This window comes from Lathyrus oleraceus, chromosome 5 (assembly GCF_024323335.1).
Source record: "Lathyrus oleraceus cultivar Zhongwan6 chromosome 5, CAAS_Psat_ZW6_1.0, whole genome shotgun sequence".
Classification (NCBI taxonomy): Eukaryota; Viridiplantae; Streptophyta; class Magnoliopsida; order Fabales; family Fabaceae; genus Lathyrus; species Lathyrus oleraceus.
In genome coordinates, this window is record NC_066583.1 from 56,569,749 (window position 1) to 56,592,579 (window position 22,831).

The following is a 22,831-nucleotide window of genomic DNA, read 5'->3' on the forward strand; positions in this document are numbered from 1 at the left end:
AAAAAATATGTGTATCCCGCTAGATTGAGTACCTCATCCTGGGGCAATCTAGGCAAAAATTAGGGATTTGGCAAGTAACTGCATCCCGACAAGACTTTTTTCTATGACTGTCATCCGTCAGAGATTCTTGCTCATTCATCATCAGCCGAAGCTTCAAGTACATCGGATTCAGAATTGGTGGAGAAATGGTCATTATGTTCAATATAGCCCTTTTCCAATATATATCACCAATTTCAAACTTGTAAAGATCTATGGAGTCTTGCCATTTGCAGACTACCATTCCATCAAATAAATTTGAGCCTTTTATCCAATTATTTGCACTCTTATTTGTTTCTATTCAACAAATGTTTTACATCTTTTAATTGAAAAAATATGATTGTTTTAAATAATCGAATTTTTCATAATTTGTTTTTAAACAAAATGAACATTCACGATGAAGAAAGGATACTTAGGAGATCTTCAGTGCTCTCCCAAGGATGGTATGATCCCCAACAGGGTAAGACATTTGTTCATATTCCTGGCATGTTCATATCCTCTTTCTGCCGGAGCCTTTTGGTTTCTTCTACCAAGCAGGGTGTTTGGTAAGATATTCACCACTTTTCCCTTCAGCAAAGTAGCAACCTTTCCTCCTCAGCAGATGTGATCTTTTTGGTAGTACAGTATTTGGCGGTGACCTCGGAAGCTTCCTGTTTGGTGGTTGATCCCCAGAATCTCTTCACCTCCTCGGATAAATTCCCCAGCGACGCTGCTTATGTGGCAGATTTTATCCGTACAATAACTCCTGTCCCTAGCTGGAATGACTGATGTTCATCCCCTGCAGAGATCTTGGCTTCCTGGTATCTCTTGCCCTCATCAGATTTGGATACTCTCCGGTGAACCTGGCTTTCTCTCTTGAGATGTAGTACCGGATGTTTGTGTACTTATCCTTTGGAGTTGTTTGTGTTAGAAATGTCTGTTTGTCAGCATTCATCATACATAAACCATGCATGTGTGCACATAGTTTTCAAACATTCAGATATTCATGATTGCATTCTTTACCATATATCTTTGTTTGTTATCCCTGCTAGTGGGTAATATACATTTCCCAAGCAGATGTCGGTGTCTGATCTCCCCATGTAGAGTCAGCCCCTTAAGCAGAAAGTGTTTATCTTTCCTCCCATATTCCCCACCGAGTTATATCCTCGTGGATGATGGTTGTTTCTGTTCCTTCCCAACATATATTAGGATGGGTTTCCCTATTGAGTTATATCCTCACTAGGACGAGTTTTGATTCAGCTTGCCTCTTTAGTTTGATCCTAGATTGGCTTCTTGTGACTGTTTCCTGCACTCCCCTGTGGTATAGATGAATAGTTGCTCAGTAACCAGTAATTATCCATCTTTGCCCCGACAGAGTCTGTGGTTTTCTACCTTTATACCGGTAGTTGTAAACCCTATTTCATCCCCTTGCAGAGTTAACCTGATTGATGACGGTTACTCCTCCGTGGTTTTCTACCCAGTATCCGGTAGATGTAATCCCCTCCTTGACGGTTATCTTTATCCAATATTCAGTGTTGATATTCCCTCATTCTTTTGGATAATTGCTCTGATTAGGCAATTTATCCCCTAGCAAGTCATCTTTCATTTACCGGTTGCCGGTAATGTTTGTTGCTCCTCTTGAATGGTCATCAGTATATACCTAGTTTCGGTATCCCGATGCCTTTCTCTCTCGGTCGATTTATTCTTTATTAACCCAGTAACCGGTTGTGGATAATCTTCCATGCGAGTATATTATCTACGTTCTGACGGTAATAGATAATATATCTCTTACACTCTTTGGTCGAAGCCTTTTGTTCTTCCCCAGTTGAGTAAGATTCGTATCCCTTTTTGGAATCGAATGTCCATCCCATAATCGAGTTTGCTTCTAGCCCTCTTTTGGATGATGAGTGTTTTGGGAATTTCCCCAATTCACGCTTTGGTCGATCACCTATTATATGCCCAGTAACCGACATCCCTGGTGTTCCCTCCTTCTGCTCCCTATTATGACTTTTTGTCCCCTGTGGAGTCATATTTTCCTGAGTTGAAATACACCTTTTAGGTCTTCCTCAGATGATTTGGTTGATTGATATCTCTCACCCTTATACCGGTCTTAGATATTCATTCTCCCGGAGCATGTTTTCTTCCTCACCCTTATATCGGTGGAATCACATGATCTCTTTTTGAGCTTATTACCCAGTAACCGGTAATAACTCATTTGTTTTCCTCAGCTGAGTCCTTAGTGGACATCCCCACCTGAGTCCGGATTTTTATCCGAATTATCCGTTGCGGATAATTTTGCTGTATTGGCATATTCCCCAATACATGCATCTTCGAGTCAGCTCGAGTCCTTCCATTGAGTTATTTCATGGATTCTCTCCGCGTCTCTCGGCAAGTTTTAAGTCGTGACCTGCTCACGCATTTTTGTCCTTTTACTCCCCGATAGAGTCTCTGTTCCTTTTAGAAGTGTGTTACTCCAGTGGATTTTCAATTGTTCCTGATCTCTTTCATTATGGACACATATCCCCACAGAGTATCACTGTTTGCATACATACATTCGCATCATGAGGTCTCTTAGGGACCAAAATTCGTCTCTTTGTTACTATTTAAGCCCATTCTACCCAGTCGAGACGAAGATTTTGACCTTCACTTCTCCGGCTAGAATGACCTTAAATAGGGGCATCTGTAAGACCCCAATTTTGTCCCTAAGATCCCTCATGGCATCATAACATTGCATTTGCATTGCTTCAAGGATCATAAGCATCTTGGTTCCCTTTATCTTTGGGTGGGACCTCTTGTGAGTGGTTTGAGATCATCAAGCATGTTTGAATTGTATATCATTGCTTTCCTTATTTTGTTTATTAACCAAAAGCATAAAAATATGTCACTAACATCTTTTGTTTGTAGCTTGAGCAATCACAAGGTCAAAAGCTTCAAGGAGATCATTGGTACAAAGATATGGCCAAGAGGAGATGAAAGCAAGCATGGTAATGGTTCCCAAAGCTCTCATTCATCAAATATGCCTCCCTAGCATCTCAATTCATCACTTTGATCAAAGCTAGTCAAAGGGTTTGAGGTTTGTTCCCCAAAGAAACCCTAATTCATCTATGCACCACAATGCCTTGTTCTTGAAGCAACCTCAGCCCATGGTCAAATACAATCAAGGGAAGTTCTTTAATTCATCATTTCATGCATATTTGAACTTATTTGAGTGTCCTCAATCATCAATTCATCAAGATATGAGTCATGGACTTGAGAAGTTGATCAGTCAATTCATCTGACTATTTTGAAATACACTGAGACCTAACTTTTTATGTGTTGGTCAAATGGAGATGATCCCAAAAACAAAACTGTTCTTAAGGACAATATGAACAACTTTCGTGTTCATCAAAAATTGATTTGAAGCTTGGAAGGTCATCTCCCATTCTAAGACATTATAGGTCATTTTGACTGAAACCCTAATTTTGGGTCAACTTCCTAAGGACATAACTAATTCATTTTTTATGATTTTGAGGTGGGATAAAATGCATTGGAAATATTAAGATGTCTACTTCAAATGTTATGTTGAACAAAATTTCAAAATCTCAAAGGAAATACATGTGATAATGCAAGACATTATAGGTCCTTTTGGACCAAATGCATTAAAAGGCAAAAAAGTCCAACTTCAAGTGCCCATAACTCTTTCATCAAAAATCCAAATGATGCAAAATTTAAGTCCATTTTAATTTTCTTGAAAAGATATACAACTTTGATGTTGGAGGGTTTTTCATTTGAGGCTTGCATCATCAAAACAGAAGGGCTTGAACATTGGCCAAATTTAGAAACTTTGCCTTTACATGTTTTGCACCTTGCACTTTAAACTCAAAATTCACCAATTTCCACACTTCAAATGGATTTTTTCCCAACATAACAATTGTTCCTTACACGAAAACCTTTCCAACCATTACTCACATGATCATGTTTGGATTTGGCAAATGGTATTTTCGAAGAGGAGAAGTTTTTAGTTCAATTATGCATAACACTTCAAAATTCCATGCACAAGCAATTACCATTCAGATTACACGTCCATTTCACTTTGGTATGATTTCAGATTGCATTTGGCATTGAATTTGGGCCTTTTGCATGATCATACAAGCCCATGCAATGAATATCCAATTTCATGCACACGGCTTTGATCACACTCTCCTTGCCATTCCCTCTATAAATAGAAGCCTTACTCCATTCAAAAATCATCCATGAATCAACCTGAAATGATGCAGAACTGAAAACCTAACCTCTCACCAAAGAAGCTATTTCACTTTTCTTCAAATTTTTCAGATCTAAAATCCAACTACATCTGGTTGAATCTTTGGATCTAAAGCTTCTAGACCTTCATCCTATACTCCATTGATCTTCTATTTTGGCAAAGGAAGCAAGGAATCAAGCTCAAATTTCCAGAATCCAAGGTTGTTCTTCAACTGGTTTTTTCTTCGAAACTCATCATCTATTGATCTATTTGCTTGGATTTTGTGTTGGCTGAAGTCCTCTTCATAGAGGCAATTGATTTGAGTACTTAATTGTTGAAATCCATGAAGTTCACTTGAATATCACAGAATTTCCATCTTTGATTTCTCTCAATATAGAGATCTAGAGTGGAATTGAGTGATACAGGGATGATGTACATCATCCCAGCTTTCCAATGATGTATGGATCGTGTATTTTGGTTAAGTTTTGGTTGTCTGCAATTTTGGTCGGAAAACACAAGCTCACCGGAGAAGAAGGTGGTTCCGGTGGCCGTCCCATTGCCAGATCCATTCTGGATCGTTGGATGCATTTTCCAGATCTAATTCTGGCCTTCACTTGTTATGACTCATTTTAATTCATGGTGTTACGCGTGGACTTTGGTCTATGGTGGAAGCGCGCTTCTGGAGCGTATGATCTGCCAGCTCAATTAATGAGCTCAGATCTAACGCTCCTCGTTTTTTTGAATTTCTTATTTTCTGATTTTATTTCTTTTATTCCCATTATTTTCAAAAATTCATATCTTCTTCATTTTAATTCCAAAAAAATATGGGACCAATTGCATTCTTCTCCAAATAATTTCTAGTTTCTAATTTTGATTTTTAATATTTTTTATTTTGTCATTTGGTATTTTTTGTGAATTTTCTCTTTTTTGGTTGTTTTTAATTCATTTTAAATAGTTTTTGATATTCAAAAAATACAAAAATATTTCCCTAACCTATTTGAATGATGATGGATCTATGAAAAATGTTCTCATCAAATTTTTAATTGATTTGAGATTTATTTGAGATTTTAGTTCAATTAGGTTATTTTTATTCATTTTTAATTGATTAAAAATAGTTTCTGACTTTTAAAAATGCTGAAATTTTTTGTCAAACTTTGTTTGACCTTGTTGAACTTGGGATAAATCACTTGGACCTTTCAAGGTTGATTTGAAGTGATTTTGAAGTTTGACCTTTCTTTATTTTTTAAATTCAAGTTTATTTTAATATCAAAAATGCCAAAAATATTTTGTTTATTGTTTAACTTCCAATCTTCATCTCATTTCTGATTTCTCATTGTTTGACTTTGACCTTCAATGTCATTTGGTCAATGCACATGGATTGGTACATTTTTATTTCACCTTATGCATTTTGATCTTTCCATTTCCTTATCCATTCTTCATCTCCTTCTTCTTCTTCTTCTTCTTTCCTTTTGATCAATGAGTTGAAGGTTGATAAGTTAGCATTGATTAGGGAGACTTAATCTTACTTGATTCAAATCTAATTCACCTTGATCAATTGATCAAGTGAATGGCTTTGCATTAAGGATAGGTTGTTTCCTAAATCATGCAAAAGGCTTAAACCAATACAAGATCAATTCTCTTTTTTTCTTTTTGGCATGGCAAGTTGTTGGAACTTGGTTCACTAATCAAGACTTCTAACTTGTGTTGTTGCCTACATTATTATTGATCGGCCTCAGATAGTTGTGACTTCTACATAAGTCCAATTACGATTGCTTAACATAGCGCTAAATTTTGCCTTATGGCATACTAACTATTGACCACTAACAATTAACATTTACCTTATGCACTTTACTTTTATGCAATTTACCATTCTTGCACATATTATCCATTTGCTTTTTCCTTTGCTCACTTGAGCACATGTTTATGTTAATGCCATTTGCCTTTTGCTCACTTGAGCACATAATTGTGTATATACTATTATGCTTGTGTTTTGTTTTTGATTGTTGTGAACCAAATGCAAAGAATTGGACAAAATGGACTTAGACTTTAGGATCTTCCCTATGCAAATTTGGAGTCAAATAGAAACTAGGCATTGGGCCTTTAGAGTGCTATAAAAAGTCAAAGAGCAACTAGGCATTGAGCCTTTAGAATGCTTAAGCCTGAAGATGAACATTGAAAGGACCATATTCTAAACTCCCTCTTGTCCATTCTTTGATTGCGTTATAGAACCTTTTGATGTGTGTTTCTTGTGCTAGGAGTTCCAACTTGAGCTTAATTGAGGAACCATTACCATGAGCTTCCAAGAGAGAGAGAGATCCAAGATACATTGAGGAGTCTTTCCAAGAGTTCATTTGATTGTTGATTGCTTGAGTTTATGCTTTGTGTGATTGCTTATTCCAAAGGATGGGAGCTACTTGGATCATCAATATGATCTCAAGAGAGGAACTCCATTGTGGTTTTTGTTTCTTATCCCTCACCTTTTTGCTTTACTTAGGACTTTAGCCCTTCTTCTTCTTCTCTCCACTCTGACCCAAGCCAAAACTTTTGTGCAAACATCTAACACTTGTTTTCAACATTAGAAACCTAAGCCTTATGCTTTTGATTTTCAAACTTTCTTTTCATAACACTTATTTTGAATTGAATCTTTAAGTCAACTTTGACCATTTTGTGAATACTTTTCATTGGTAAATACCACTCATTCAAATATCTTTTTGTGGTTTCAATGGCCACTTTCTTAATCAAAACTTTTTCATAACCTTTAGCTATTAGATTTGAGTTATCTTTGTGGTAGATGTAATACTCACCTATATCCTTAGTGATGGACAATGAGTCTTCCATGCTTATTATAGGGTTAACCCCTCACTAGCATGTTGAAGCTATCCTCACATGGTGGATTTGTGGTTTTAGGTTGAGTTTTCTCCCTTTAATAACAAAAGACCTTAAGGCTTTTGGACCAATCAATTCACCAACTTGTTTTGAGATTTTTACTCCGAACTACGAGGTTTTGATCCTAATTTTTTTTAAGATGGTACATAGGCAATGGGTTTATCCATCCAAACACAAAAATGTAAATAACTTGTATATTCTCTTCTCATCACTTCGATCATGTTTGCACAAATAAATTTTCACAAAACACCAACCTTACAACAAATGTGAAAAGGGCTCCCTAGGAGTACCTAGGATGTTTTGGGTGCCTAACACCTTCCCATTGCATAACCAACCCCCTTACCCAGATCTCTAACTCTCTTTTACTAGTTTTTGATTCGATAAAACTTTTAGGTTTTTGTTCGCTTTCTAACCATTCCTTTGGATAAATAGAAGTGTGGTGGCGACTCGACTTGTATGATTTACCTTGGATTTAGTCAATATCTCTAATGGTAACGAATACCCCGCTACACCTAACGCACTCATCAATGATATCTAAGGCATAACATGCGTCTCCCATCACAGGTGCCATAAGAAATTTCGAAAGTATAAATTCTATTTTCTCGTCACCTACCTCAAAGGTCGACTTTCCTCTCTTGACATCTATTATGGCTCCTGCAGCTGATAAGAATGGTCTACCTAGAAGGATTGGTATATCATTGTCCTCTTTGATGTCCATGACAATGAAATCGGTAGGGATAAATAACTGACCTATCCTAACAGGGACATATTCTAAAATGCCTATCGGATACTTAACAGATCTATCGGCTAACTGAAGTGACATCTTAGTAGGTTGTAATTCTCCTAAGTTTAACCTCTCACAAACTGCTAAAGGCATTAAGCTTACACTAGCTCCTAAGTCTAGAAAAGCTTTTTCGACGACATGACTTCCCAAAAGACAAGGAATGGAGAAATTTCCAGGATCTTTATCTTTTTTGGCTAACTTATTCTCGGAAATAGAATTACATTCCAAGGGTTTCGGATCGTCTATTCTACGTTTGTTGGTAAGGATGTCTTTGAGAAACTTGGCATAAGAAGGTATTTGGGTGATGGCTTATGTGAAAGGGATTTCTACGTGAAGTTTTTCTATAATCTTAATAAATTTCTAATACTGGTTATTGATCTGGGTTTGTTTGAGTCTTTGCGGATATGGTATAGGTGGTTTATATGGCGGGGGTGGTACGTAAGTTTTATCTTTAGGTTTTTCTTCTTTTTCTTGACCTTCCTGTTTTTCAAATTCCACTGGTTCCTTTACTTTGTCTATGGGTTCGGTATATTCCTTAGAATTTTCGGGTTCACTCAATCTTGGTTTTGGTGGCTCATCATAAGCGTTCCCACTTCGTAGGGTAATGGCATTGGCTTGCCCTCTCGGATTCTGTTGAGGTTGTCCAGGGAACTGCCCTCCAGGGGTAGTCTGGGGGGCTTGGTTTAAAGCTACCTGAGAGATATGGGTTTCAAGCATCTTGGTGTGAGTAACTATTTGGTCAACCTTGGTTCCTAACTGGGTAATCAGTTCGTTAACATGAATGTTTTGGTTCATGAACTCTTTGTTTTGTTGGGTTTGAGCAGTGATAAAATTTTCCATAATTTTCTCAAGGCTCGGTTTTGGTGGTACAGGTTGCATAGGTTGATTTGAGCTTGGGGCTTGGTAACCTGTTTGTCTCGGAGGTGCATTATTTTGGATAGGGTTATTGTTCTTATAGGAGAAGTTCGGGTGATTCCTCCATCCAGGGTTATAGGTATTCGAATATGGGTTCCCTTGGGTGTAGTTCACTTGCTCAGAGTGGGTTTCGTTTAATAGACTGCATTCTACAGATTCGTGTCCTTTGGTTCCACATATCTCACAATCCGACGAAACTGCGGCTGCAGTATTCGGGTTTATGCACATATGCTTCACCTTGAGGGCTAATGCGTCCATTTTAGCTTGCATCATGTCTATAGAACTTAGTTCATGCACTCCCCCTTGGGCTTCCTTCTTCTCAACTGTCGCTCGTTCGACTCCCCATGATTAATGGTTTTGAGCCATATCTTCGATGAGGGCACTAGCTTCAGGATAAGGTTTGTTCATCAGAGCACCGCCTGCGGCAACGTCGATGGTCATCTTAGTGTTATAGTGAAGTCCATCATAGAAGGTTTGAATGATTAACCAATTTTCTAAACCATGATGTGGGCATGCTCTTAACAGCTCTTTATATCTCTCCTAAGCTTCGAACAACGATTCTCCTTGGTTCTGGGTAAATCTAGTTATATGGTTTCGAAGAACGGCGGTCTTACTTGGGGGAAAGTATCTAGCAAGGAATACTCTTCTAAGGTTATCCCAAGTCGTAATGGAATTGGGTGGAAGGGAATCTAACCATGATAGGGCTTTACCTCTGAGGGAAAAGGGAATAATCTTAAGCGTATTGCCTCAGGAGAAGCTCCATTGGTTTTAAAAGTGTCTGCTAATTGGAGAAAGATTTTTAAATGTTGGTTTGGGTTTTCAGTAGCGAGACCTGCGAATTGTCTCTGTTGCACTAGTTGCAACAGGGACGGTTTAAGTTCGAAATTATTAGCTGGTATGGTTGGTTTTACTATACTAGAACTAGGTTCTTCGTTGGATGGTTGAGCGAAATCCTTAAGAAGTCTTTGGTTTTGGTCTTCATCCATAGCTCTCATAATTCTATGGAAGAATAAATGTGCGCGAGCGTAACGTTCAGGTTCCGCCAGAGGGTATACTAAACGATATAACAACATGGTACGAAATTTGACTAAATTGGTCCCCGACAACGGCGCCAAAAACTTGATGCGTGCTTTTCGCAAGTATACGAACGCGTCAGAGTAATATAAAAGATTGTCGAATCCATAGAGACCAAGTGTCAATCTATCGTTATCTATTGTTATGGTGTTTATCTAAGGTAATCGAAATAGGGGTTTTTAGAGTGTACAATGAAAAATAAAGTACTAAATAAAGTTCAATTGATAAAGACAGGCTTGAATGTAATTCACATAATCAATTAATAATCAAAGTACTAGCTAATAAAACTATTTAGTGGCAGTGTTTCCTACTTTGAAAAGAACCAATTTAACGGGAACTGTCGCTTTCGCGTATTTAGAACCGAGTTGTACTCCCTAATCAAACCCTCTTATTGTCACTTATAAAAAGGCGTGCATTGCGTTAGAGTAGTAAACCTATTTTTAAGAAATATAGTATCTTGACTAAGTTGAAAAGTATTTTAACCTGGATTTCTTAATCAAAAGAGTATCTCACGAACCAGACTCTAAACTTATAAACGCGTCCGAAAATAGTTTTAAAATCACTTTTCTTTTTAAGTTAAAAACTCCTAATGAACTAATCAAAGCGCTTTCGCTGTTTTTGAAATAGTTAAAAACAACTAAGTTTAAAAAGACGTTGGACGGCTTTCGATCTTACCCAACGAAAATTAAGTGCAAGAAAACTTAAGTAGAAAGTCAAAATAGCCCTTAAGTGTTTCTACGAACAATTGTATGGACTATCGGTTCAATTACGATCTTTACATTCTAACCTTATAGGTTTAGTTAGACATGGTAAAGTAAAGGTGCATTTTAATTTAAATATGAGTAGTGCGAGTGCGGAAAGTAAATAAAAGTAGTGCGAGTGCGGAAAGTAAATAAAAGTAGTGTGAGTGCGGGAAATAAATGAAAGTAGTGCGAGTGCGGGAAATAAATGAAAGTAGTGCGAGTGCGAGAAATAAATAAAGTAAAGCGAGTGCGAGAAATAAATAAAGTAAAGAGAGTCCGAGAAATAAATAAAGTAAAGCGAGTGCGAGAAATAAATAAAGTAAAGCGAGTGCGAGAAAATAAATAAAGTAAAGCGAGTGCGGGAAAATAAAATAGATAAAGGCAAGCAATAGAAACCTGCTCCAATCGGAGGGTTGAATAAAATGCGAAGCGGAAATGAAAATGGCGGCAGGATTAACTTCCTTCCAAAGTGCTCCAAACTCGATTACAGACTCGATCACAAACTTGATTACACAATTGTGGTAACACCTCGATGTGAAGCGATTACCACTTTAAAATACTAAATATATGCCTAAGTGAAACTAAGTTTGCTCTAAGTTTGCATCTGCTCTAAGTTTGGATGATTAAACAAATGAATTCGAGTCTCTATTTATAGGCAAGTAAAATAATGGAAAAGATAAGGATGCCCTTCAGTTTGAAATTGGGAGGGAAAAGTTTCCTTCTTGTGGCGCCCGCCACAACACCATGGTGCCCGCCACAAAAGCAAAGTGTGGCGCCCAAGTGGAGGTAGTGGGGAATATGGCAGTTGAGGGAAGTTGAGCTAGGACACGTCATGGCTGGACCCATGGCGCCAACCATAGTGGGAGCCACAAGTGTAAAATGTTGAATTTTAGGGTTTTTAGCTCGTTTTCACTCCTTTTCTCGATCGGGGCTCCGATTAGACTGAAAACCTGAAAACAAGGAGAAACATAGTAATAACATAACAAAATGATAATAAAACAACTAGAATGCATGCGAAATCGGAGTTGAAAATACGGTGAATTTCAGTGTCATCAATTATGAATTTTTGTCCAACATAACAAATGAAGTAGACATCTTAAACGTTCCAATGCATTTGATCCCACCTCAAAATCATGAAAAATGAGGGAGTTAGGTCCTTGGGAAGTTGACCCAAAATTAGGGTTTCAGTCAAAATGACGTATAATATTTTGAATGAATGGTGACCTTCCAAGCTTCAACTCAATTTTTGATGAACATGAAAGTTATTCATATGGTTCTTAAGAACATTTTCACTCTTGGGGTTATCTCCATTTGACAAACAAATTAAAAGTTAGGTCTCAGTGAATTTCAAAATAGTCAGATGAATTGACTGTTCAACTTCTCAAGTTCAAACTTCAAATCTTGATGAATTGATGATTGAGGACACTCACATAGGCACATATATGCATGAAATTATGAATGAAAGAACTTCCCTTGATTGTATTTGATCATGGGTTGAGGTTGCTTCATGAGCAAGGCACAGTTGATGCACAGTTGAATTCCGGTTTCCTTGGGAAACAATCCTCAAGCCCTTTGGTTTATCTTGATCAAATTGACAAATTGAGATACTTGAGAGGCATATATGATGATTGAGATATTTGTGAACCACTGTCATGCTTGCTTTCATCTTCATCTGGCCACATCATTGAGCATAGGGGCCTCATAGGAGCCTTGGATCGCATGATTGCTCAAGCTACAAAACCAACAAAGTTAGTGACATATTTTTATGCTTTTGGTTAGTAAACAAGATAAGAAAAGCAATAATATACAATTAAAGCATGCTTGGTGGTCTCAAACCAACTCACACAAGTCCCAACCCTAGGGTTAGGAGCCAAGATGTTATGATCCTTAAGGCAAATGCAATGTGCAATGATATGATGCCATGAGGGATCTTAGGGTCAAAATTAGGGTCTTACACAACTTCAGAAGACCCAGACACAAGGGAGATCGTCCAGAGTCAACTTCCAGAGGCAGACCAACCAAAGAGGTAACCTGCTATGAATGTAAATAACCTGGACACTACAGAAATGAATGTCCAAATCTCAAGAAAGATAGTTCCAGAAAAGAACGAATCAAGAAAGACTCCTTCAAAACTAAGAAGCGGCTCATGGTAACCTGGGATGACTCTGAGTCTGACGCTTCACAATCTAACTCTGAAGAGGAACATGCAAATGTTGCATTCATGGCTACCACATTTAGAAGTTCATCTGAAAAGGAATCTGACTCTGAAGAGGTATTTTCTGATTTCTTTGATTCTGATCTAGAAGCCTATTTATCAGAATCTCTAAGCTCTTATCAAAAGATTTGGTAGAAATTAAAGATCCTAAAAAGGGTTCATGAAGAAACTGTTGAAGAGTGTGATAAGCTTGAGAAATAAGTTTCTGAACTTAAAGGGAACAATGTTATCCTTGAAAAATAAAATGAATTTTCAACCAAAAAAATGTTTAAAACCTGAAGAAACTCTTTCCAAAGCTCCACCAACTTCTAACACCATCATATATAAATATGAAAAAGCTTTTCAGAAATTTCTGAACAATGGGCTTGAAAGAAGCAGAATGGCTTCTATGGTTTACGGTGTTAGTCACAATAAGAAAAGAGGAATTGGATATGACTCTGATGAAGATGAGTTAATACCTTCTACAGAAGACAAACCTAAATCTTCTTTTTCTTATCATTACACACATGCACAAACACAAAAATTTAATAATGCCAGAAAACCCAAAGTTTCTAGAAACTCTGAGAGAATTAATCATAAAGGACCCAAAAGATTCTAGGTACCAAAAGATAAAATAGTATATGTTGCAGATATCTTGTGCAGCAGAGTTAAAACACCAATCATGGTACCTGGGCTCTGGATACTCGCAACATGTGACGGGAAGAAAGCATATGTTCCAAAGCCTGGAACTTAAAGACGTTAGCTTCATAGGCTTTGGAGGAAATCAGAAAGGAAGAATCAGAGGATCTGGAACGGTTAGTAATTTATCCTTTCCCTCTATTTCTAATGTCCTTTATGTTGAAGGATTAATGCATAACTTGTTATGCATAAGTCAATTAAGTGATAACGGTTATGATATAATCTTTAATCAAAAAACGTGCAAAGCTATTAATCAGAAAAATGGCATAGTCCTTTTCATTGGTAAGAGGAAGAACAACATTTACAAAATCAAGCTTTCAGATCAAAATTTAAAATGTTTAATGTCTGTAAATGAAGAGTAATGGATGTGGCATAGACACTTAGGTCACATTAGCATGAGGAGGATTTCTCAACTAAATAAACTTGAGTTAGTCAGAGGCCTACCTAAGCTGAAGTTTTCTTTAGATGCTCTTTGTGAGGCATGTCAGAAGGGAAAATTTTCTAAAACAACCTTCAAAAAGAAAAATGTTGTTTCTACCTCTAAGCCTCTGGAACTTCTACACATTGACTTGTTTGGACCTGTTAAGACAACGTTAGTCAATGGTAAGAAGTATGGACTTGTCATTGCTGATGATTATAGTCATTATACATGAGTAAAATTCCTAAGACACAAGAAAGATTCAAATTTTGTATTCACTAGTTTCTGCTCAAAATTGCAAAATGAATTTGACTCTAAAATCATCAGAGTCAGAAGTGTGATCATGATGGCGAATTTGAAAACAAACTTTTTGAAGAGCTTTTTGATTCAAATGGAATATCCTATGATTTCTCCTGTCCTAGAACTCCACAACAAAATGGAGTTTTAGAAAGGAAGAATAGGACTCTCCAAGAAATGGCCAGAACCATGATCAATGAAACAAATGTAGTTAAGCACTTCTGGGCTGAAGCTGTGAATACAGTGTGTTATATTCAGAATAGAATCTCTACTAGACCTATTTTGGAGAAGACTCCTTATGAACTGTGTAAGGGAAGAAAACCCAACATTTCTTATTTTTAACCTTTTGGATGTTCATGTTTTATCCTAAATACTAAAGATAATTTGAACAAGTTTGATTCTAAAGCACAAAAATGTATTATGTTGGGATACTCAGAATGCTCTAAAGGCTATAGAGTATATAATACAGAAAGACTAATTGTGGAAGAATAAATACATGTCATATTTGATGATAAGCTTGACTCTGAAAAGTCAAAGCTAGTTGAGAATAATGCAGATTTGGAGATAACTCTTGCAGGCTTTGACAAAAAGACCAAAGAATCTGAAGAAGCAGAAAGGGAAACGTCAGAAGCACCTGAAGTCTCAATCAATCAGAAAAGATCAAGAAATAGACTGAACATTTTTGAAGAATTGATTTTGGGAAACAAGAATGAACCTGACAGAATAAGATCAACATTCAAGGTCTCTGAGGAAACACTGATGGGACTAGTATCTCTAATAGAGCCAATATCCTGTGAAGAAGCTCTTCAAGACAAAGAATGGATTCTGGAAATGGAAGAAGAACTTGATCAATTTGAGAAGAATGGTGTCTGGGATCTTCTACCAAAACCCAAGGGAACTCACGTGATTAGAACCAAATGGGTATATATAAACAAACTCAATGAAAAAGGTGAAGTGGTCAGAAACAAAGCACGACTGGTGGCACAAGGTTACAGTCAACAAAAAGGTATTGACTACAATGAAACCTTTGCTCCAATCTCCCGGTTAGAATATATTCGCTTACTTGTATCTTTTGTTGTAAATCACATCATTAAATTGTATAATATGGATGTCAAACGTGCGTTTCTGAATGGATATATTTCTGAAGAGGTGTTCGTTCATCAGCCTCCTGGTTTTGAAAACTCTAAATATCCATAACATGTTTTTAAACTGAAAAAATCTCTTATGGTCTGAAACAAGCTCCCAGAGCTTGGTATGAAAGACTAAGTTCTTTTCTTCTGGAAAATAATTTTATTAGAGGTAAAGTCGATTCCATTCTCTTCTGTAAAAACATCAGAAATGACCTTATGATCTGTCAGATATACGTTGATGATAGAATTTTTGGTTCTGCTAAACCCTCTGTTTGTCAAGAATTTTCTGAGATAATGCAGGCAGAATTTGAAATTAGTCTGATGCAAGAACTAAAATTCTTTCTAGGGATTCAAATTAAACAAGCTTCAGATGCTACCTATGTATATCAAAGCAAATACATAAAAGACATTATGAAGAAATTTTAAATGTCAGAAAGCAAACCAGCAAACACTCCCATGCATCCTACCTGCATTATGGAGAAAGAAGAGGTAAGTCAAAAGGTTTGTCAGAAACTCTATTGTGGTATGATAGATTCTCTTCTCTATTTGACTGCTATGCTTCTAAATATTTTATTCAGCGTGTGTCTCTATGCCAGATTCCAATCAAATCCAGGGGAATCTCACTTAACTTCTGTTAAGAGAATCACGAGGTATCTAAAAGGAACACCTAACCTTGGCCTGATATATAAGAAAACATCAGAGTATAGGCTTTCTGACTATTGTGATGCAAATTACGCTGGAGACAAACTGGAATGCAAAAGCACATCTGGAAACTGTCAATTTCTAGGAGGAAACCTTATCTCATGGGCTAGCAAAGACAATCAACCATAGCATTGTCAATTGCAGAAGCATAATAGATTTCAGTTTCACTATGCAACACTCAGATGCTCTGGATGAAGAACCTGTTCGAGGACCTTCAAATATATGAGAGCAACATCCCTATCTTTTGTGACAATACTGCTGCCATATGTTTAAATTAGAACCTCATTTTACATTCCATAGTGAAGCACATAGAAATCAAACATCATTTTATCAGAGACTATGTTCATAAAGAGGTACTAAGTTTAAAATCCATATATACCAACCATTAATGGGTTGATATCTTCACAAAACCCTTGGTTGAAGATAGATTTTCCTTCATTCTGAAACATTTAAACAGGGCAGATTGCCCAGAATGACTCTGAACTCGTGCTTCTCTACTATTTTGTTTAATAGGCTCTGACTTAATCATTTGTTTGTCATCAGGTTCTAGTTCTGATACTTCTACCAGTTAGATGTTATCTAGATTAGAATCCTTCTGAATCAAAAAAACCCTTTGGTATTCTTGATGTCAGAAACATCAGTACGTGGCCTCTCTAACGTATGGCCTTAGATCTTCTAGACAACTATCTAGCACAGAACTCAAGAGCCAAACTGTTAAGATCCCCTCGAGCAGTGTGCATATTTTTGAGATTAGACTATCATCATTAGGTGCAATTAATTCTCCCTAAGCATGTCAACTTGGATTTTTGGAATAACTAATGTTGATGTTTCCTATTTTCTTTTTACACTGTAGTTTTGCATGCTAAGTGATTGTGTATTTATACTTTCCATAATTCTCACTTTCACACTTTTTCACTCATAAACCTACATAAACCCTCTTGTGATTGTGGTTCTTGTAACTTCTTCAACTTTCTTCAACAACAACAATCCTCGTCTTCTCCAACTCAATGGATTCTCAATAACAACAAATTTACAACTATTCTTAGAAAATGGAAGCTACTGAATAACTCGCTGAAGCTCCCCAACAAACTACTACTAAAACTGCTACAACCTCAACAACTGCTTACAAGGAGCCCCATGTTCTTGATCGTCCCCCTCACATGAACCTTGCTACTCCCTTTGAAAAGATGGAAGTTCTATGTGAATCCCAAGTGGACTTCGACAACTTGAAACACAACGGCATTGATCTCACTGCAGAACTGGAGAAACAAGGTTGTGGAAAGTACTTCTAGAGACTCTAAGGTCCAGTCAACACCTTCCTCGTTTAGGAATTCTTGAGATTTGCAGACTGCGACGACCATTGCATAGTTTCCTATGTCATGGGAGTCAAAATGGTCATCACAGAGAAGTCAATATCCAAGCTTCTGGATATGGAGAAAACTGGGGGCAAAAGGATTTATAACATAAACCCTAGGACAAAATACATATCCTAGGAGATAGTTCCCACTATATTCAAGAAGAACCCGGAAGGGAAAACCTTCAAGACTAAGGAACTTCACCAGAATCTGAGGGCCTGGTTGAAGATTATTCTGGGTACAATCCACCACCGTCTAACATCAAACTCTTCAGATTACATAAACACTACTCAGAAGTGCATCCTGTATTGCCTTCAAAAGGAAATGAAGCTGAATTTGCCCATATTACTCTTCAAGTATCTAAGGGATTCAGTCAGGGATACTAGAAACCACATGAAGCCCATAAACTACATTCATATGGGAAGGCTCATCTCTGACGTCCTGATAGAGAGTGGAATGGTGAACCATATGATCTCCATCAACATGATGGAAGATGTAACTGTGGACATTGGCAAGCCTCTAAATGCCAAAAAGCTGAAGAGTATGGGGGTCATTGACAGAGTCTTAGTCAAGCCTACTCTAAACACATCCTGGGAAGCTCTGAAGGATCAGAGAAAGATACCTCACACAATGTATCTTTTCTCCAAGATAGATCCTCTAGAGGTCATTTCTCATTATCTCTAGGATCTGTCATCTCAAGGAGTGGACATCTCTAAGTTCTCCATGGATTGGCTTCCAAAGCATCCAGCAAACTTCGTGAAGAGGAAGAGAGAGCCTTCTTAAAAGTCAAAAAAGAAGAAGACTCTGAAGTTGGGAGAACTTTCTGAAACCAGATCATTTGCGCTTCTGGACTCCTCTACTTCAAGTAAGTCTAATCTCTCTGAAGCTCCTTTAAATTCTGGTTTAAAGCAAATATCTTCCTCTCTACCTCAACCACTCCCCACTTACTCTCCCTCTGAACCCACCATCTCCATTCCAACTCCCTATGAACCCCATAACTCTGACACTAACACACCCTCTTCACCTGTACAGACTTTCAACCTCACAATAACAACTATCCCTATATCTGAAGCCATGTGTCTGAATAGACTCATTTCACCTCCCTCATCCACTCCCTCATCTACTCCATACTACAACATCTCCTTTAACCTTGAACATTCGGAAATCTCAGATCCTTCCTCTCCATCATTGGCTCAACTCCAAGCCATAACAAACTTTGAACATCCTCCATCTATCATATAAACCTTTGCACCTTCACCCTATGCACCCTCCATAACTCTACCACCCTCTGAACCTCCCTTAGAACCCTCTGAAACCACTCATCTGAACCCATAAATCCAACCTATGAACCTCAACATATCTCCTAACCTTGGAAGAGTCATTTTCTTTATTCTCATAATGCTCAGCTGGGAATCTCATACAACTATCTGAAAAATCTAATCTAAGTGGCAATCCTTTTGACATAAGGACTCACTAGAATGGATTCATTAGATGGATGACATTTGAGGTCTTCAAGATAAAAGGACTATCTGAACAAGTCAGAAATGACTATATCAGAGAAGCTGAGGAGAGACTAGAAGCACGTCTGGTCAAAGAAGCTGAAGAGAAAGCTCTGAAGGAAGCTGAAGAAAAGGCAAGGCTGAAAGCTGAAGAGCAGGCAAGAAAGGAAACGGAAGAAAAAGTTGTCGCTGAGGTTGCTGTTGTTGTAGAAGCTGAAGCCAAAGCTAAAGTTAACTCTGAAGAAGCAGCACACGTAGCTGCAGAGGAAGCTGCTAAGACCACTGGAGTTGCTCTGACTCAAAGTGAGTCATCTAACTCTGATCTTGCTTTGTTGGTGCTCAAAACTCTGGAAGAACTTCAGAAGGAACAACAAATTGTGAAAGCCATACTCGACCAACAAGACTTAGTAAACTTTAGCATCCAGAGTCTTCTCACTCAGTTGCTTCATAGGATGCCTCCTCCTCCTACCCCTTAGGCACCTTAGGCATTTATGTTTGGTTTTGCTCTAAGTGTTTTCTTTTTTGCCTTTAAGGCTTTCCTCTCTGTATCTCTCTTAAATTATCTAAGGAAACTTGTTTTTGCTATGTTCTTTTTGAGTTTGACAAAAAGGGGGATAAATAAATGAACGACCTTTTATGAAATTAATATTTGAGTCCTATAATGCACTGCTTACATGCTAACATTTTAAATAAATTGCAAGTCTAAAGTGTTCTTATAGGATGTATCTGAACAAGGAAACTGAGAAACAAGCTAAGCAACAAAATAAGCTCTGGTAAGAAACTCTAAACTCTCTAAATACCAGACTTAGGGGGAGCTTTCCTATATCAGGGGGAGTCATATTGTATCTGACTATGAGACACTTTCCTCTCTAACTTGTGAAGTACCATTGTTTCATCAATTGTTTGAAATTTTGTCATCATCAAAAAGGGGGAGATTGTTGGAATAAGATTTTGGTTCTTCAATATATCTCTTAAGTTTTGATGATAATAAAGAATGAAACAATTTGGTACCCTAATAAATTCTCTAAGTGTGCAGGATTCTAAGGTAAACTAAATCTGGTAGAACACTATCTGACGTCAAACCAAGTCCAGTACAGTTGATTCATAAATTCAATGAATCATATCTGACGTTGAACATAAGCATATCTAAGAAAATAACATATAGAACCTGAAAACTATGAGGAATCCAAAGACTCTGATGAATGTACATCTGTAGACTCTGAAGACGCTCCATCTGAATATCAGTCAAAGAACTATTTGAAGAATACAATATCTGAGAAAAGAATCTAATTTCTGCGCTCTCTGAATCATGCTCAATAGATCATCTGAGCAATCAGAATCAGTAACTTAACAAAGAAGTATTCCAAGTTTGGCATGAATCTCTATATGGATAATATTGAATACACTCTAAGACTGCTATGGAAAGGACAAGAAAATTAATGTCATAAAGTCCCATTATTGGCAAGATATCACCATCAATATTCTCTCCAACGGTATCATCTCCAAGCACTATATATAGACCTCACTATCATCATTCGAAGACACGAACCTATCACACAAGAATTCTGCATATCCAATTTGAATCATATACTAAATTCTTGTTATTTTATATTTCAGTTATCACACACGAGTTTTTCTCTCTAAGTGTGATCATTGATCATTGTTTTTTATTGTGTTCTTATTTCTTATCTAGAAGCACCAAAAACATTCTTGTAATTCTCAATAGTTGTTGTAAATTCCTCAAGTGACTTGTGAAGTCTATAGACTTGAGAGGGCTAAGAGATTGTTGTACTCTTAGACGTTTGTTGTAATCTTTTTAGATTATTGGATTAAGTCCTTGTTGAACGCGAAATCACCTGGGTCGGGTGGACTGGAGTAGCTTTGATTTTGAAGCGAACCAGGATAAACTTCTGTGTTGTTTGCCATTATCTTTGTGTGTGTGTAGCATTGCTAAAAGTTTTTATTGTTGGTGAAAACAATTCAAACCCCCCTTTCTTGTTTTTCTCTACCTTCAATATGAACTCAAAATAAGGTGTCCTTGGTTGCATTTTTATTAAATTGCTTAAAGCTTGAATTTTATTGTTGAAGAAGGCATGGAAATAAACACATGAACCTTTGACTTTCCTTGAGAAGTAAGAAACAAGACTTTAAGATGCTCTTGATTGGAAAGCCTTATCTTGCACAATAAACTTAAGGAAATTAAAACATATTTTTTCTATTTTGATTAGTGGTTAGATAAGCAATTAATCATACAAACAAAAAGGTAAAATACCAACAAAGAGGTGCTTGGTGATCACTGCAAAAAGTTAACCCAAAGATGAGAGGGGGAGTATCAAGACGTGACCTTGTTTGTGTGCAAGGATGCCAACGGTATGTGGGATCTTAGGGTCAAAAATTAGGGTATGAGAATGTTGAATGCACAAATGTAGTTATATCCTTGCATAACGTACTATGAAAATGGGAGACACGATTGTACAATAGTACAATCCTTATTCCATAAAATTAGTGTACTGGAAGGAATATTTGATCTTGTATTGTGTACTATTTTCTCACGTAAAACCTTTTTGATCTTATCTTCAATATTCAGGGGCTTTTGATAAAGAGGTGATGAAGAATGCATAGAAGAAGAATAAGAGTTTGGTTGAGAAAATCATCAAAAACTTTGTCTTCAGAATCTTGATCTAGTTCATCAGAATCTAGTCTTCAGAGTCTGGTGACACAGTTCATAAAAGTTGTTTGAGCGCAAGACCTTAGAGCTTGACAGTGCCAGAAACTTCAGAGTCATAAAGCTCTAGATAAAAATGTTAAGAATCATTGAGTAGAGTAGTATGTAGCTTATTTATCTTGTAGAACACACATCTCATAGTCAAAGTGCACTAGGCTCAGAATTTGATGGCGTCACACGTCACTTCTTCAGAGTCAAAACTTTTATCTAGTATTTACACACTAAACAAAACCATTAGGGTACAAATTTTTTGTCTAAGAGTCTATGTATTACTATCATCAAAATATAAGGCTAGATGCAGGACCAAATCATGTTCTTACATATTCCCCCTTTTTGATGATGACAAAACCATATATCTTTATGAACAATTTTTACTTGGTTTAATCACATAAAAGCATTAGAGTGATGTTTGTAAGCTCCCCCTGAATTTTATACTATTAAAATAATTTCTTAATTTAAAACTTCAGAGTTAGGTTTGCAAGCTCCCCCTGAGTTTAAGACTTAAAATAATTTTAACACATAATACAGTTCAATCAGCATGAAAGAAATAACTTCCTTGTACAAGAAAGCCTAGTTAAAATATCTTCTGATTTGAACTTCCTTGACTTCATGGATCCGAGTGTGTTATATCAGAAAGTATGGTTATCAAGAGTCTGTCTTGTATCAGAGTCTTGGTTAAAATTTTATCAGATCTTGATGGGACATATTCCTTGTATCAGAGCTATACTAGAAATTCTCAAATTCTTGTATCAAGGCCTGGTTGGAAGCTAGGTTTTATCAGAGCTTGGTTTAAAAATCATATAATTTTGGTTAACGCCTATTTAACTATGAAGTTAAAAACTTGATAATATGAATAACTGAACTTCTGAAAGGCCTGGTTACCTTAACTTCTGAAAAACCTGGTTGACCTGATTGAAAAGGATCTCCTTAGTAATATTGGTGAACTTTATCAAAGTTCCCAGATTAGTAATCAGAATCAAATGTTAAAAATAAGTATCAGAGTCAGATGTTTGTGATTTAGAAGGGAAGTAAATATATCAAAATCGTGTCCACTCTTCTCACCCTTTGTCATCAATCAAAAAGATTAAGATAAAGACAAAGGATAAAGACAACAGAGTAAGACAAAAGAAACTTCATTGAATCCAGAAAGATAAATATACATAAACAAAAGAT

General features: G+C 36.9%; 1 non-coding gene across 1 annotated transcript; it reads left to right on the forward strand.

Moving 5' to 3' along the window:
* The first annotated feature begins 9,318 nt into the window (after positions 1-9,318).
* LOC127088814 (small nucleolar RNA R71) lies at positions 9,319-9,425 on the forward strand. The gene has a single exon (XR_007790630.1). It is a non-coding gene; the product is annotated as a small nucleolar RNA R71 (small nucleolar RNA).
* Positions 9,426-22,831: the final 13,406 nt, after the last annotated feature.